This window comes from Phacochoerus africanus, chromosome X, assembly GCF_016906955.1.
Source record: "Phacochoerus africanus isolate WHEZ1 chromosome X, ROS_Pafr_v1, whole genome shotgun sequence".
Classification (NCBI taxonomy): Eukaryota; Metazoa; Chordata; class Mammalia; order Artiodactyla; family Suidae; genus Phacochoerus; species Phacochoerus africanus.
The window spans coordinates 42,774,737-42,792,345 of NC_062560.1; the positions used below are offsets into that span (position 1 = coordinate 42,774,737).

At 44.7% G+C, this 17,609-nt stretch overlaps 1 long non-coding RNA gene across 1 annotated transcript in view; it reads right to left on the reverse strand.

The window, feature by feature from the left end:
• Positions 1-366: 366 nt before the first annotated feature.
• The window catches only part of LOC125118199 (uncharacterized), a 31,637-nt gene continuing 14,394 nt past the window's right edge, over positions 367-17,609 (reverse strand). The window contains exon 2 of the long non-coding RNA XR_007132794.1: positions 367-535. This is a non-coding gene — a long non-coding RNA (uncharacterized LOC125118199). The remainder of the gene's footprint in view (positions 536-17,609) is intronic.

Genomic DNA, 17,609 nt, shown 5'->3' on the forward strand with positions numbered 1-17,609 from the left:
TTTTTTTTTAATTTTTAAGGTTGCACCCGCAACATATGGAAGTCCCCGGGCTAGGGGTCAAATCAGAACTGCAGCTGAGGTCTATATGCCACAGGCACAGCCAAACTGCGACCTATGCTGCAACTCGGAGAAACGTCAGATCCTTAACCCACTGAGTGAGGCCAGAGATTGAACCTGCATCATACAGAGACAACGTCAGGTCCTTAACTCGCTGAGCCACAACAGGAACTCCTGGATCAGCCGTATCTTAATTGGTCATTTCTTATGACAGCAACAGGAAACTCATATAGTCGACGTGACCTTGGGCAATGCATGCGAGTGTTAATTCTCTATCGTAAAGTCTCAGAATAAAAACTCGAAGGAGGATTTCCAGTTTGAGCCTCGTGGCCTTTTTTCTTAAGTTTCTGATCAGGGTTCCTGCCTTGAGTCAGTCGGACAGGGTAAAGAATCGTTCTCCCCCACACACTCACCCCTCTTGATTTCTTCTGCAACATCAAGTTGGTATCGGTCATTTCTTCTTTCACGGGACACTGCTCTGCAAAGGACAAAAAATAACAAAATCAAAAATGCCATTCACCTATATGCAAAAGTGGTTGGGTTCTGTTGCAAAGCAACGTGCCATTTTCAAGCGCCAGATTCGTTCTGTGAGGGCCGTGGCACAAAATGGCCACTTTTCTTTCTAGTCCCATGAATGGGATTCCATGAAAGCACCAAATAGTCTTTGGATTCCAGAGCCATGTGCCAGATACACCAACAGATCTCCCGACCCCCACTCACTGACTAAATACATGGGAGCTGTGAGGATTTTAAAGGTGGTATTGAAGCCTCCTAGGTTGGGGAAGGATTTTTTTTTTTTTTTTTTTGGTCTTTTTACGGCCACACCTGCGTCATATGGAAGGTTCCAGGCTAGGGGTCGAATCAGAGCCACGGCTGCCAGCCACAGCCACAGCCACAGCCACAGCCACAGCAACGCCGGATCCGAGCCACATCTGTGACCCACACCGGATCTTTAACCCACTGAGCGAGGCCAGGGATTGAACCCACATCGTTACGGAGACTATGTACAGTTCTTAACCCACTGAGCCAACACAGGAATGCTTGGGAGGGATCTTAAAGATCCCTTAGCGCCCCCTGGGAGAGCAAACATCTCGGAAATGGGATATGGTGGGGAATCAGTCCTTTGCTTAAATTACATTGGATCCTCTCTAGATCCTTATCGTTTCTCATATGTCCCTAAAGGAAACACAGAAAGTACATCCTTCCCGACGCTACTCGGGAGAAGTGAGAAATTGGCCTCTTGGTCCATCCACGTAAGAGGAGCCAGGATGGGCACGTGTTTCATTTCCGACTTGCTCGAGCTCTGCCAACACTTATCGAAGCTCTAAAGCTACTGTTGCTACAGAAGCCAACCAAGCAGATGAGATATTGGTATTCTTAGAAGAGATGATGAAATCATTTGAGAGTAATTACCTAAACCCAATAAAGAGTCGAGGAGAGCTATGCCCTGCAGATCTTAACCTAACATTGTGTAACAGACACTGTGGTTGAAGATACCATAAAAAAGTTCTTGTTCAGCTTTTTATGAGTTAAGAAGGTTAGCAATTATGGGGACTTTTTTTTACAGACCTGAACCCTTTTGTTCTTGAGTTTAAGACTTGACTAAATGGCCCTCATCAAGTCCAAAAACAAATCTCTAAAAAGTGTGACCCTGAAAGACTGATATAACTTCCCTTCTCTCATAACATAGCCTCAGATTACAAAATCCCATTTAAACTTCTCTTTTCTTTGAAACAAATGAGAAGCAGGAAAGTGAAACTAAAACGCTGGTATAAATATGGAGCTTTCCTAGGAACGCAAAAATATCCGCGTGTATATAAAATTTGTCAGCAGTACAAGTAATTCTATAGTTCTTTTTAGAAAGTTGAACACAGAGAAAATCTACTTAACCCTTAACCAAAATGCTCTCTGTATTTGCTTTGCCCTTCTTGGCTCTCCACAATTAGAACGCAACAAGCATGCGTTTTTTAGTGAATTCCTGCCTTGCAAACCAATGATACTGGGGATCATTTTGTATCGAGCTGCGTAATGAAGATACCATAACTTTTAAGGGTCTGTAGTGAGTTAAGAAAACAATGGCTACTTGGAGGCTTAATAATAATATCTGCCCGATTCAGTTTTCTGCCAAACCCAGGAGCCTTTTTATAAAAGGCCTTTCAAGGCACATTCTGCTTAACATTGAAAGGTCACTCAAAGATACAAGATTTTCAATTAAGTGTAATCCCCTTCTGCAGAACATTAACAGTTCTGATTCTCTGCATGAATATTCTTAGGGAGCAATAGCATAGTGTATGAGGGCCAAGGTCCTTTAAGATCAGGAATAAGAACATCAAGGATGGAGTTCCTGTCATGGCGCAGCGGAAAGGAATCCGACTAGGAACCATGAGGTTGCGGGTTCCATCCCTGGCCTCGTTCAGTGGGTTAAGGATCCGGTGTTGCTGTGAGCTGTGACATAGGCAGGCAGCTGTAGCTCTGATTCGACCCCTAGCCTGGGAACCTCCACATGCCATGGGTGCAGCCCTAAAAAGACCAAAAAATAAAAAATAAAAAAGAACATCAAGGAGTTCCCTGGTGGCCTAGAGGGTTAAGGACTTGGCATTATCACTTCTGTGGCTCAAATCACTGCTGCGGTGTGGGTTAAATCCATGGTTCCAGAACTTCAGCATGCCGTGGGTGTGGGCAAAAAGAATAAGTCACTCTTTGATAACTGCTGTGGTCCTGTCCTAAGGTAACCATTTCAAAGTCAAGGAAACTACATACATGATTAGGGTTTCAAGAACCTTAAAAAAAAAAAAAAGAAAGAAGAACATTAAGGCCATGGCACATTTATATACACAGCCTGCATGATGTCTTTTTAATGTTTTTTTTTCTTTTTTCTTTTTTTTTACAGTTTTATTGAAGTAGAGTTGATTTACAAGGCTGTGATCATTTCTGCTGGACACCAAAGTGATTCAGTTCTACACGTACACACGTCCATTGTCTTTCAGATTCTTTTCCCACACAGACAATCACAGAATATTGGGTGGAGTTCCCTATGCTCTACAGCAGGTCCCCGTTGGCCAATCATTCCATATACGTCAGTGTGCACATGCCCATCCCAAACCCCCAGTCTGTCCTCCCCCTCCCCGCCCCTGTCCCCCAGGCCACCTATCCCCTTTGATAACCGTAAGATTTTCTAAGTCTGTGAGCCTGTTTCTGGTCAGCATGTAAGTTCACTTGTACCCCTTTTTTTAGGTTCCACATACCAGTGATATCATAAGATGTTTGTCTTTCACAAAAATAAACTCAAAATGCATTAAAGACCTGCATGATGGGATAAATGTTTAAAATGACTTGCCATTACCCCCAAACCAGGATTCTGGCTTCTCTTGAAGATCTGATCCCCTGGGGCCCCATTGCCTCATGATGGCAGCCAGTAGGAGCTGCTAACAGCTACCCCCTTTTAGGCAGGACGTGAGCTCGCCATCTCACCAGCGTCCCTGGGCCACCTTTACTGATTTGTCCCCGCCTGACTCAGAGGCTTGTGGGTTTGAGAACCTGGCTTGGTGTGGGGAGAAATCTGGCTGCTGCTTCTCTGGAGATCGGGTAGCACTCAGGTCCTCTGATTGCTCTGCTGACCGGGAACCCTCCACCCTCCATGTCCTGGGTGAGAAGCGTCTTGTCCTAAAAGCCTCTCGGGAAAATTCCAAGAGGCTCTGACTGAGACTGAAAGACTTGAGAAGTCTCCTTGGCACATAGAGAGTGTTCAATAAACCTATGAGGAGGGTTAGTCTCCAGAAGTCTTTTTTTTTTTTTTTTTTTTTGCTTCTTAGGGCTACACCTCCAGCACATGGAGGTTCCCAGGCTAGGGGTGGAATCAGAGCTGTAGCCACCAGCCTACACCACAGCCACAGCAACTCGGGATCCGAGCCGCGTCTGCAACCTCCACCACAGCTCACGGCAACACCGGATCCTTAACCCACTGAGCGAGGCCAGGGATCAAACCCACATCTTCAGGGATACTAGTCAGGGTTGTCACCCCTGAGCCACAACAAGAGCTCCTCCAGAAGTCTTTCATCCTCTCTTTCTTTCCAAGCTGAGATTGGCCATTAAGCAAACTATGAAGTGAAGTTCATCTTTTATATCCTCATTTTCTCCTTAGAGAAACTTGCCCTTAACCAATCCGATGCCCTGGGGACTAACATGACATCCCTGTCAGACTTCCAATGGCTTCCCATCACTTTAGAATAAAATCTCAAGTGCATGCCATGGCCAACAAGGCCCTACACGATCTGGCCCCTGCCTACCTTTCCGTATGTTTTTTCCATTTTTTCAAGCGTCGCAGTAGGGTTGATTTGCAAGGTTGTGACCATTTCTGCTGGACAACAAAGTGATTCAGTTCTCTGCAGACCCACATCCATTGTCCTTCAGATTCTTTTCCCACAGAGATGATCACAGAAGATTGGATGGAGTTCCCTGTGCTCTACAGCAGGTCCCCTTTCCATCTTCATCTGCTACCACTCTCTCCCTCCCTTACTGCGCTTTAGCCACACTGAGATTTTCTACTGTTTTCCAAAACAGGCCAAGCAGGCATCCCTCGAAGGGCCTTTGCACTGGTTCTCCTCCAAGCCTGGAAAGCCCTTCCCATAGGCGGGGATATGGCTGGCTTCCTCATTCCTTCTAGGCCTCTGCTCAAATGTCACTTTCCCGGAGTGGCGTTGCCTAAATAGCCCTTCCTCCCATCACAGTCCACCCTTCTCTACCCCCTCATCCTGCTTTGCTTTCATATCCCTTCTCATTAATTAACACTCTAGAGGAAAGCCTCACTTGGTATGATGGTCGGGCAGCGTAACAACAGTCGTACAACCATGCGAAGCATTCTTAATCATAAATGGGGGAAATTCTGATTTCTCCATGAATGACCTTTACAATTGGGGGTCAAAACATTAGAAAACACTCCCATCCGAAACCTATAGAAATGTGAAACACTTGCAAAAGAAATATCTATTTACCACATTGTCATTTAAAACATGAGCAATACTGAGAATGTAAAGGTTTTATTTCTTTATAGAAAACTTTGCAATTGGATGGACCTTTCTCAAAACCAGATGTACTGACTGCCAAAAGGTATGCGAACAGATGTTCAGCATCACTAATCATCACCAAAAAGCAAATCAAAATGCAATGAGATACTATTTCCAATCCGTTAAGATGGCTATTATTAAAAAAAATACAGAAAATAAGTGTCATTGAGGATGTGGAGAAATTGGAACCATTGTGGATTGCTGCAGAGACGTAAACAGGTGGGAGCCACTGTAGAAGAGAGTATAGCAGTTCCTCTAGATGATCCAACACTTCCACCTTCACTTCTAGTTATCTACACAAAAGAATTAAAAAGCAAGGACTTGCCACTGACAGATGATTGGATCAGGAAGATGTGGTATATATACACAATGGAATACTATTCGGCCATAAAAAAGAACAAAATAGTGCCATTTGCAGCATCATGGATGGAACTAGAGACTCTCATCCTGAGTGAAGTAAGTCAGAAAGAGAAAGACAAATACCATATGATATCACTTACGTGTGGAATCTAACATATGGCACAAAGGAACCTTTCCACAGAAAAGAAAATCATGGACTTGGAGAATAGATTTGTGGTTGCCAAAGGGGAAGGGGTGGGAGTGGGAGGGACTGGGAGCTTGGAGTAAATAGATGCATACTGTTGCCTTCGGGGTGGATTAGCAATGGGATCCAGCTGTGTGGCACTGGGGACTCTGTCTAGTCACTTATGATGTAACGTGTAATGTGAGAAAAAAGAATGTATACATGTATGTGCAAGTGGGTCACCATGCTGTACAGTAGAAAAAATACGCATATAAACAAACAAACAAACAAACAAAAAGCAAGGACTTGGAGTTCCTGTTGAGGCACAGCGGTTAACGAATCCGACTAGGAACCATGAGGTGGCGGGTTCGATCCCTGGCCTTGTTCAGTGGGTTAAGGATCCGGCATTGCCGTGAGCTGTGGTGTAGGTTGCAGACGTGGCTCGGATCCCGCGTGGCTGTGGCTGTGGTGTAGGCCGGCAGCGGTAGCTCCGATTCAACCCCTAGCCTGGGAATCTCCATATGCCATGGGAGCAGCTCTTAAAAAAAAAAAAAAAAAAAAAAAGGCAAGGACTTGAATAGATATTTGCACACCCATATTCATAGAAGCAGTATTCATAATAACCAAAAGGTGGACACCAACCACCCAAATGGGATAAACAAAATGTGGGACATACGCATAATGGAATATTTTTCAGTCTTGAAAAGAAAATAAATTCTGACACATGCTGCCACATGGATGAACCTTAAAGACCTTAGGCTAAGTGAAATAGGCCTGTCACAAAAAGACAAATACTAAATTCCACCTATATGAGGTATCTAGAGTAGTCAAAGTCACAGATACAGAAAGTATACTAGAGGCTACCAGGGGCTGGGGGAAGAAGGGAATGGAAGCGAATGGGGAATTAGTATTTAATGGGTACAGATTGTCAGTCCAGGATGATGAAGAAGCTCTGAACAGGGATCATGGTGATGGTTGCACGACGGTGTCAACAATATACTCAACGCCACTGAACGGTACCCTTAAAATGGCTAAAATAGTTAATTTTATGTTATGTACATTTTGCCAATTAAAAAAAAAACTTAGGAAGATTACTTTGAGTCGTGCGTGCCTCTTTCTTCTTGCTGTAAAACTTAGGACACAGAAAGAACATTATTTATATTTCTTGGTGAACAGTCATAGCCCTTTCTAAGTTTGGACCAGCTTCCAACACTGTTCTTTGTGTTTTCGGTGTCATAAAAAATCTCCAAGAGTTCCTTTAATGTGACTTTTTTTTTTTTTTTTTGCTGGTGTGCCTTCCTCCAGGACATCTTCATCCTTGTCATCATGAGTCACACTCACTTTCTTCATTTAAGCCCATAAAGTTGCCTTTCTAAGTTCCTCGGGCTGCAAAGCTGGAGCCTTTCAAACAGCAGCCCTGTGTCCACAATCCCACAGTCAGCTCTTCATTCTATAACCCCCTTTACTTTCTATTAGGAACCTGTGAAGTCACTTACACAGCACAGTAAAAGTTCCTGATATGCTATGTGCAAACTACTTGCTCTATGCTTGAATATTTTCAACTGCATGCCTTCTGTCATATTGCTTTCAAAACTCAGCTAAAGAAATTGCATAAAATTGTATCCCTGCCCCCTCCGGTTGTATCATCAATAGCCTGTTATCAAGCCCATATACTAGGCTTTAAATGTTGAAATAACTCCATGGGCCATTGGAGGAAGTTGTGTTTGGTGGTAGAAAGCAAATTTTCACATTTCCATTCGAGAGAATCAAGGTGACCTGGAGCATTACCCAACAGTAGTAATGTTTTTTCCAGTTCTTAACTGTTCATTTTTTTTAAAAAAAAAAGTTGATCACAATGTTGTGCCAATTTCTGCTGTACAACATAAAGACCCAGTCACACATACATACATATATAAATATTCTTTTTCTCAAACTATCTTCCATCACATTCTATCCCAAGAGTTTAGACTGAGTTCCCTGTGCTATACAGTAGGACCTCATTGCCTATGCATTCTAAATGTAATAGTTCGCATCTATCAACCCCAAACTCCCAGTCCATCTCACTCCCTCCTCTCCTTGGCAACCACAAGTCCATTCTCTATGTGTGGGAGTCTGTTTCTGTTCTGCAGACAGGTTCGTTTGTGCCATATTTTAGATTCCACATATAAGTGATATCCTATGGTATTTGTCTTTCTCTGACTTACTTCACTTAGTATGACAATCTCTAGTTGCATCCATGTTGCTACAAATAGTATTAGTTGGTTCTTTTTTTTTTTTTTTGTCTTTTGTCTTTTTTGTTGTTGTTGTTGTTGTTGTTGCTATTTCTTGGGCCGCTCCCGTGGCATATGGAGGTTCCCAGGCTAGGGGTTGAATCGGAGCTGTAGCCACCGGCCTACGCCAGAGCCATAGCAACGCAGGATCCGAGCTGCGTCTGCAACCTACACCACAGCTCACGGCAACGCCGGATCGTTAACCCCACTGAGCAAGGGCAGGGATCAAACCCGCAACCTCATGGTTCCTAGTCGGATTCGTTAACCATTGCGCCACGACGGGAACTCCAGTTGGTTCTTTTTTATGGCTGAGTAGTATTCCGTTGTATATATATACCACATCTTCCTAATCCATTCAACTGTTGATGGGCATTTAGGTTGTTTCCACGTCTTGGCTATTGCGAATAGTAGTAGTGTTTTAAAAGTAAAATTATTTTGCCTGCAACATATCTTTGTCACTAGGAGACAAGAAGGCAACACAACTACATGCTTTGCTGTCCTTGTGCGAACTGAACAGCAGATGAATAGTTACTGATTGACTCTGAAAAGAAGAGATGTGTTTGGTCACTGAGCATAACATACATTTGTCACTTATATAACACAGTGATTTGTGGACTGGAGAGCTAGGAGTAAAACTGGTATTTTATGCAATTACTCATAATTAATAGTTGGTGATGACTGAAATATGAACTGTGTTATTGGGTGACTGTTGTTAACTAAACCATGGTGGCTGAAATTCACATAAATTGGAACAATGCCAAGTGAGGACAATCTGTATTATGTATCTAGTTATTTGCTTGTCATGGTTCCCCCACTAGAATATAAGCCACGTGGATGGAGACATAGCCTATCTTATTTAAAGTTGTTTGTTTCTTGTTGTTGTTGTTTTTTAGGGCCACACCTACAGTATATGGAAGTTCCCAGGCTAGGGGTGGAATCCAAGCTGCAGCTGCCGGCCTCCACCCCAGCCACAGCCACACTGAATCCAAGCCACATCTGCGACCTACACCACAGCTTACGGCAACGCCAGATCCTGAACCCGCTGAGAGAGGCCAGGGATGGAACCCGCATCCTCATGGATGCTAGTCAGGTTTGTTTTCTTCTGTGCCCCAATGGGAGCTCCTTTATTTACCGTTCTATTCCCAATGCCATAGAACGAAGTCGTAGAGGGGGTTCAACAAACACTTGGAGAAAAGAAGGAAAGGAAAGAAGGAAACTGGAAGGAAGGGAGGGAGGAAGGGGAGAGGTAGGTGAGATCATCGAGTTAGATCAACTGTCATGGTCCTCAGAGAAGCAAAACAACTTTCCAAAAGGGACCCAGCTCTCCAAGGTTCTGACCTGGGGTGTGACACATACACCTACGCTACAGTGTTCCTGTTGCTCCTCTCTCCTTCTCTCTGCACCTTATTTCAGGTTATGTACCCACATGAAGATGTGACTAGCAACACTTTAGGGCCTGAATCTTGACTTTTGAGGAGCTCCGATTCGACCCCTAACCTGGGAACCTCCGTGTGCTGCATGAGCAGCCCTGGAAATGGCAAAAAGACCCCCCCCCAAAAAAAAAAAGAACCGTTGCTTTTTTTCAAGGAAGGAAGGAAAGAGAGGGGAAAGAAAGGAAGGAAGAAAGAAGAAAGAAAGAGAGAAAGGGGAGAGAAAGAGGGAAAGAGAGGCAGCAGGAGGGAGTGATGGTGAAAGAGAGCTCAAAGGAGCCAAACTGTCGGCGGCCAGGGAGGGTCTCCAAACAGACCAGTGCTTGACTCTTTGTTATGTGATGGAAGCTCAATATGCTTTCATTGACACAAGAGTCTGGAATGCTCTGAAACTCTGACTAAGGGGACAGCCCCCCTGGGTAATTTCAACTTCCTTTCTCATTCATAACCTCAACCCCAAGGTTAAACTGGCACCCTGTTCTTTTTGAATTTCATGAGTAAAAAATGCACCGAAAACCATGACTCTGGCCAGAATGAGTGATATTTCCTCCAGATCGACTTTCTGACAAATAGTACATCCTAAACCAGGTAGCTGACTCAGTCCTTAGTCACAGACACAGAAGTTTTTCATCTGAAGTCAATCTTTTCCCCTCCGAGTTGGCCAAGCTGCCCCATCTGCTCCGGGACACTGGAGCCCCATGAGTCAATCAGAAACCGAACCTTAGAGGAGTGAGGTACTCAGAGAAAAACCCCAGCATCCTGGACTCTCGGATTGTAGCACCGCACAAGGACATTTAGGAAAGAAAATGCAAATCATTTGACACAGACTAAGAATTAGTAGGCTTTGTGGTCTGACACTGGGGAGGTTGGGAAGACCCTAATGTCACCTCCCCCCACAGGACTGTGGCTTTTTTTTTTTTTTTAAGGCCGCCCTCTCAACACATGGAAGTTCCCAGGCTAGGGGTCCAGTCGGGGCTACTGCTGCCGGCCTACCCCACAGCCACAGCCATGCAGGATCCAAGCCACGTCTGCAACCTACACCCCAGCTCATGGCAATGCCGGATCCTTAACCCACGGAGCGAGGCCAGGGATCGAACCCCCAACCTCATGGCTCCTAGTCGGATTCGTGAACCACTGCGCCACGACGGGAACCCCAAAAGCAACTGTTCTTTACAAGAACATAACCTCAGCAATGAATTGGAAATGACCCGAACTGATCTCTTCTAAGTTTCTAAACCCAAGCTCTGTAGCCCCCGCTGTAACGTTTCCTTGATTTGCAGACCTTTTGCTTGTTCTCTTTCCTTCTCCATCTTCCTCCTGGACCCTCAGAGCGCCATACTTTGGATCTCCCACTCATGGTTTGAACCTGAGAAAGAAAAAGCTTGACTCCCTCAAGGAAGAGTTGGGAGGGGAAGTCAATGGTGCCTGAGCCTCTTCTTGTTAGATGCTCTTGCAGAAAGTTTGGCGAAAAGAATGAGCTGGGCTAGAATTCATCTGGAGTTTGGTACCTGGCCAACATCTGTGCTTTTCTTGGTTGTCATTAGCATAACCATTGGAGCGTCAACAACTGAAAGAATCTGAAAAACCTATTGATGGAAGAGTTTTGTCACAGACACTCCGTTTGGACTGGCCTGTCTCACTGTTTAAAAGGTCTCTCCCTTTAGACAGCACTTACTTCTTTTGTCCTATTGAATTTCAGCTGTGTGCAAGCCCTACAGGGAGACAGAAAGATGGGGAGGACACAGTTCCTACCCTTAGAACTGAAAACCTCGCAAGGAGATCAGATTCAGGCTGGCCAAAGGCTGAATAAGAACAGAGGGCGAAAATAATAGCCAAAGAAAAACACTGAACGAGAAAGGGCCTGTGTGGGCCTTGCTTAATTTTCAGATCATCATGACAGATAGAATACACCAAAGGTGGTCGGAGGAAAGGGGAACACTTTCCAGGCTGTGGTCAGGAGGGGATGTGAGGATGAAGAGAGAAGTTCAGATCAGAGATGCACGTGGAAGGAGGTGAAAGGCAGAGATGCAGGGGAAGGTATTGTAGGTGGATAATCGGTGCAAACAGAGCCACCAAGTGAGGCTGTTCCACGCATAACACAAAGGGTTGCATTTATAGTGCATTCTCTGCGCAGAATATAATCTCTGCGGCCATTGGTGGGATCTTGGGGCCAAAGGTCTAAGAGATCTCTAGGATAAAATCCCTTGAGGAGATAAGGAGTAGACCTGCTATCAGGATGTAAGTCCTCAGAGGTCAAGGACTGGGTCTTATTTGTCTCTGGATCCTCAGAGCTTTGCACGGTGTCTGGCACTTCCTAGGTATTTAATACATGCCTCCCAAAGGAATGGACTGCATAACTCAATCTTATCCAAGCCCAACCAGTTGGCTTGGCCAAATGAGGGTGAGGGGCCAACAGGGTTCTTTGATAACTCTGGATACGTTAAGCCTCAGCCCCAGAGCTATCTCCCTCCCCATCACTTCAGCTATTCCCAGGATCTGAAGGGGTGTTTCACGTGTGCTCAGGGACTATCCTGCTGTTCTTTCAGGCTGGTGTTTTGAAGGGGGTAACACGCCAGCCATACCCACTCTGCAAAGCCATGACCCCTTCTGTGATTGTGGTATATCTCTCGGGCAGTTATCTCCAGTGGACCCAAAGCTGTGGGTCCCTTGGACTCCTGGGACTGAAGCCTTACTAATTTTATAGAGAAATGGAGAGAATGGCCTTTTGTTGTCCAGGGTCATACACGTAGACGTGCAGCTATGTTGACTGTCTCATATCTGACTCAGCCCCTCCTTCAAACAATGTCTTTGGCTTCTGCCTGGCCCATCAATGAGTAGAAGATGGACCCCATGCAGTTCTTTTGTAGACTGTCCCCACCTTTCTGCTCTTGGCAAAGAATGCACATTGCAAAACGCAGGGGGGATGTGAGAACATGAAGTTATTTTCGGCTGGCTGGAGCAAAAAGTTTGTCCAGGCAAACAGGGGCAAAAGTTGGCCCTCTAGGAGATGGCATTAAATAGCGAGAGTGAGTTCTTCTGCGGTGCAGAAGGTTAAGGATCCAGCATTGTTACTGTAGTGGCTCAGCTTGCTGCTGCGGCGCGGGTTGGATCCCTAGCCCGGGGAACTTCTGTGTGCCATGGGCATGGCCTAACCCTAACCAACCCTAACCCTAACCCTAACCAACCCAAACCCTAACCCTAACCCTAACTTCTTTGCAGAACAGATGCTGACTCACAGACATTGAAAAACCTATGGTCTTCAGAGGAGACAGTTTGGGGGGTGGGGGGATGAGCTTGGGTTGTGGGATGGAAATCCTGTGAAATTGGATTGTGATGCTCATTATACAACTACAGAGGTGATAAATTCATTTGAGTAATAAAAAAATAATAATACAAAAAATAAAAATAAGTAAATAAATAAATCTCACACACGCACGCACACACGCGCACACACACACACACACACACACACACACACACACACACACACACACACACACAGTGAGAATGAATGAGTATGACCCCTAAACACTATTTAGTGGAAAACCCTTTAAAAGTTATTTGAGGAGAAGCCATCATTTTATGATTAAGTATAGAGAACCATCTCACTATGGCTTGTTAGAGATTTAACAAAAGTCCAGGTAGAGGAGTTCCCGTTGTGGTGCAGTAGTTAATGAATCCCACTAGGAACCATGAGGTTGTGGGTTCGGTCCCTGCCCTTGCTTAGTGAGTTAAGGTAGAATAGGACAGTGGAGTTAGACCCAGGTTTGAGTCTCGGTGCCCTTGCTTAAGTCACTTAACCCCAGGGACTCTTACTTTTCTCATCTGTAAAATAGGTATACTACCCACTTCTCAGGATATTTTGTAAGAATCGTCTTCATAAAATGCCTAGCACGAAACCTGGAACATAGCAAAGACCTAATAAGATGACCAGAAAAGTAGCATATTATAAGGTATCCTCACTTCTGGGATAATCAAGAATCCCTAAATATGGCTATGTAATAAGTAAGAAAAACTGCAGGCATTCCCGTCATGGCTCAGTGCAAACGAATCTGACTAGCATCCATGAGGATGCAGGTTCGATCCCTGGCCTCTCCAGTGGGTTAAGGATCGGCGTTGCCGTGCGCTGTGATGTAGGTCACAGACACAGCTGAGATCTGGCATTGCTGTGGCCGTGGTGTAGGCCAGAGCCTATAGCTCCGATTGGACCCCCAGCCCGGGAACCTCCATATGCCGTGGGTGTGGCCCTAAAAAGACAAAAAAGCAAAGAAAAGAAATAAAGAAGAACTGCAAAGGAGACGGAGTTTTATTTGGGGCTCCTTACCTTCTCCTTTACCAACCAATGGCCCAGATAATAACTAGGGAATAAGCTTGGTTAATGAATTCACAACCTGGTGGTAGCACCTATTTTTCTTCCATGAATTCCAAGAAGGAGGAGGCTGGGACGTGACTGGTGGTAGAAGGTCAGAGATCAGTAGCAGTTTGGGATAAGGGTGGTGGTCTTTTGAGTGTGAACTCCTTGTCTCTAACCTTTGCTATCACATCCTTAAGATGACTCACCATTACCCAGAGTTTATTTTGGATACAAAGGGCTCAAGGCTTTTGCTCCACTGAGCAATCTGGGCATGTCCATCAAGTTCATTGTGGAAGACTTGCACTGGACATTTATAGGTGTGGCCTATAGCTGCTATTCACTCTTTTTTTTTTTTTCTTTATTAGAGTAGGGTTGATTTACAGCATTGTATCAATTTCTGCTACACAGCACAGTGACCCAGTCACATATATACACACATTCTTTTTCTCATACTATCTTCCATCGTGTTTTAGCACTTTTTTTTTGTCTTTTTTGTTGTTGTTATTGTTACTGTTGTTGTTGCTATTTCTTGGGCCACTCCCTCGGCATATGGAGGTTCCCAGGCTAGGGGTTGAATCGGAGCTGTAGCCACCGGCCTACACCAGAGCCACAGCAATGCGGGATCTGAGCCCCGTCTGCAGCCTACGCCACAGCTCACGGCAACGCCGGATCGTTAACCCACTGAGCAAGGGCAGGGACCAAACCCGCAACCTCATGGTTCCTAGTCGGATTTGTTAACCACTGCGCCACGACGGGAACTCCCGTGTTTTAGCACTTTTTTTCCCCAGCAGTTGGAAAGCCCTGGGTTCTAAGGACAGGCCCCACTTACCAAGAATTTCTAAGTTCTCTGAAACTCAACGTCTACCTTTTCAAACACCTTCCAATCATTCTGGAACAAGTGGCACCATTATCTCCTCTCAGGAATATGTTTGCAAGTATAGAGGTTCCTGAAGAGAGTTTATTACTGCATTTTTAAATGTCCACTGACAATCATATGAAAAAGAAAAATTTTAAGGTGTGGGATTGCTACTTTGTCATCTATGGTGCATTGAAGAATCATTCATTCTAGGTGGCACTTGAAAAACAGGAAGGTTCTTGATGTTGCTACATCCCTGAAAGACACACACACACACACACACACACACACACAAATCTTGTCTCAGTCTGAAAACTGAGTATCATGCTTGACTTTTGATGTTTGACTTTTAATGTTTTGACTTTGGATGTCTGACTTTGGGATAAAGGCATGGGACTCTGTCATGTTCGGGGGTATTGGATTAGGATCCAAGAAATGTGAGTTCTTCATTCTCTCTGCTCAGATCTTGTCGCCTTGGAGAAGAGAGTTTCCTTCTCATGATTCTCGACATTGCTCACCTTGGACCAGGAGCGTTAGGGAAGGAAAGAACTTGGTAAGAACTTTGGACTACCTGGCACCAACAAAGGTGTCTACCATTACTGCTCCAACAAGGAGTTCTCATGAAGACACACGTTGTCAGTAACATTACTGACATCTCAGGAGCCTGAGAAATGCCAGCGGGTTTCTACTGTCTGAGGCAGAGCTTCCTCTGAGGAAGTCCTCCTGAAGGGGCAAGTGTTTGCTTTTCCATTGCTTGAAGGTCAAACCAAATCACGTCTTCCTCAAATAGATCACTTTCACAGGCTCATAAAATGGCCAAGTCAGAATGCCTTGGTTGATGAAGTCAGTTGAGGGTGTGAGGCTGACTCAGGCTGACCCAAGTTCCTCTGTTTATTCAGTACCAGGAATATTTAAATCAGAACTGACCTTAAAATAGCAACTCTGAAAAAGGGCTCAGCACTGACTCCTAAGGATTTCTTATGTCTGCTTTCTTGCTTTTCTCTTCCAATGGTCACTGCTTACAAAGTCTATTACCATGTATATCTCGTGTCTGACATTTTCATTTTCACTAAAGAATACTGCTATGCCACAGACACTTCTAGAATTCACCAGGGCTGATTAGAATACCTGAAATCCCTTTGCTCACTGGGAGACTATTACGGCAGAATTTTCTCTCTTACACTGGGATACTTAGAAATTGGCCTGCATGAATATCTTTGTTTGAAAGATATTTAAAGTACAATATGCTTCATTAAAGTTTTTCAGAGAATAAGAATACCATATTAATTTCCTTCTCATTTTTTGATGTGCTATGATCAAACCAGTCTTGATCCTTCTAAACCGCAACTATTGACTCTCGGACTTCTCTCTTGGGGTCTAATTGGCCACCAAAACTCTCCACCTAAACGGCTCATACAAATTCCCAATTCCAAACTCAGTGGGACTAAGAGATAATTTAAACCTATTCTGTCTTCTGTCTCCATCTTAGTTAATGATACGACATTTGCCAATTCTCTCAAATTGGAAAACCCAGAGGCACTTATCCTCAGGTCTCCAGCTCATTCATCCTTGGTGTGCAATTGGTCACGGCACACTGCAGATTCTCTTGCAGACATGTCTTTCCCATCAGTCCACAGAGCCTTTCTTGGATGGCTTCAGCAGCCTCCTGCAGAACCCTCTTCCTACCTTCCTCTCCTAGAGAGTCCAGGACCCACAAACGACCATGCCCCTTCCTTGCTCTGAAACTTCAGGTTATTGGAAAATCCAAATCCAGACTCCTTGGCTTGGCACTCACAGTTCTTCTCAGCCTGGCCCCAGCCACTCCTGCAGCCAAATCTCCTACCAAGTCACACACCTCTCCAGCCCCTAGGCTCCAGCAGTTTTTCACCACTCTAGAAGACGACTCACTTTTTTTGCCACACTTACCTTGGCCTGGTTCATTCCCTGTCTCTCAAATGCCTCCTCCCTCCCATCTTGGCCTGGCAAAGGCTACTCATTCTTCTATACCCCTTTCAAATATATCCTTCTAGGAGAGGCTTTCCTTGATCTGTTCTTCAGCCCCACCTCAAGTTTGTTTGTTTGTTTGTTTTGTTTTTGTTTTTTGGTTGTTGTTGTTTTTTTTTTGTCTCTTTAGGGCCACACGTGCTGCATATGGAGGTTCCCAGGCTACAGGTCCAACGCGAGCTACAGCTGCCAGTCTACACCACAGCCACAGCAACGCAGAATCCGAGCCTCATCTGTGACCTACACCACAGCTCACGGCAACGCCCGGATCCTTAACCCACTGAGCAAGGCCGGGGATCGAACCCGCATCCTCATGGATGCTAGTTGGTCCCGCTAACTGCTGAGCCATGATGGGAACTCCTGCCTCAGTGTTTTCTTCACACCTGTATCACGATGGGACTCTCCCTCACCATATATGACCACCTTACAAGAGGTTCCTTGCCTTAGAATTCATTTGATGCCTGGCACTCAGTGGCATCTGATAAGCGGTTATCAGTTGGAGAGATGGATGGGTTGGGTGGTAAAGTTTAAATTGAGGAGAGTGGGCAGACATTGGAGAGAAGGTAGTGTAAGAACAGGGAGAAGAGGGCAAAGAAATTGGCAATCATGTCTTCTAGTGACTTACTTCTACATTTTACTCAGTTCATCCATTTTCCTTCAAATGCAGTTATAATGAATATCAATCTTCTTAATAGTCCCATGCCCTTGTATTTAAGAAGCTAAGAAATTAAATTTACCTTCCAAATCTGCTTACTGAATTCATGAAAAATATTTTCCTACAGTTGATGAGTGGAAATTTTACTGCCCTTTAAATATTTTACAGCAAACAAAAACACTATGAGGCGCTTCCTCTTGTAGCCAAGATGGAATAACAGGGAGAAAAGGCATCCCCCCCCCATCTTAACTCAGGAATTGGACAAAATATTTGAAACAATGGTTTTGAAGATATTGGGCAGCAGGCAAATGAAGTCAGTGAGAGGAAACAAAGGAAGTACACTCTGCTTACTGCACGGAGAAGGTATCCGCGTCACAGAGCCAAGAGCCCAGGGATC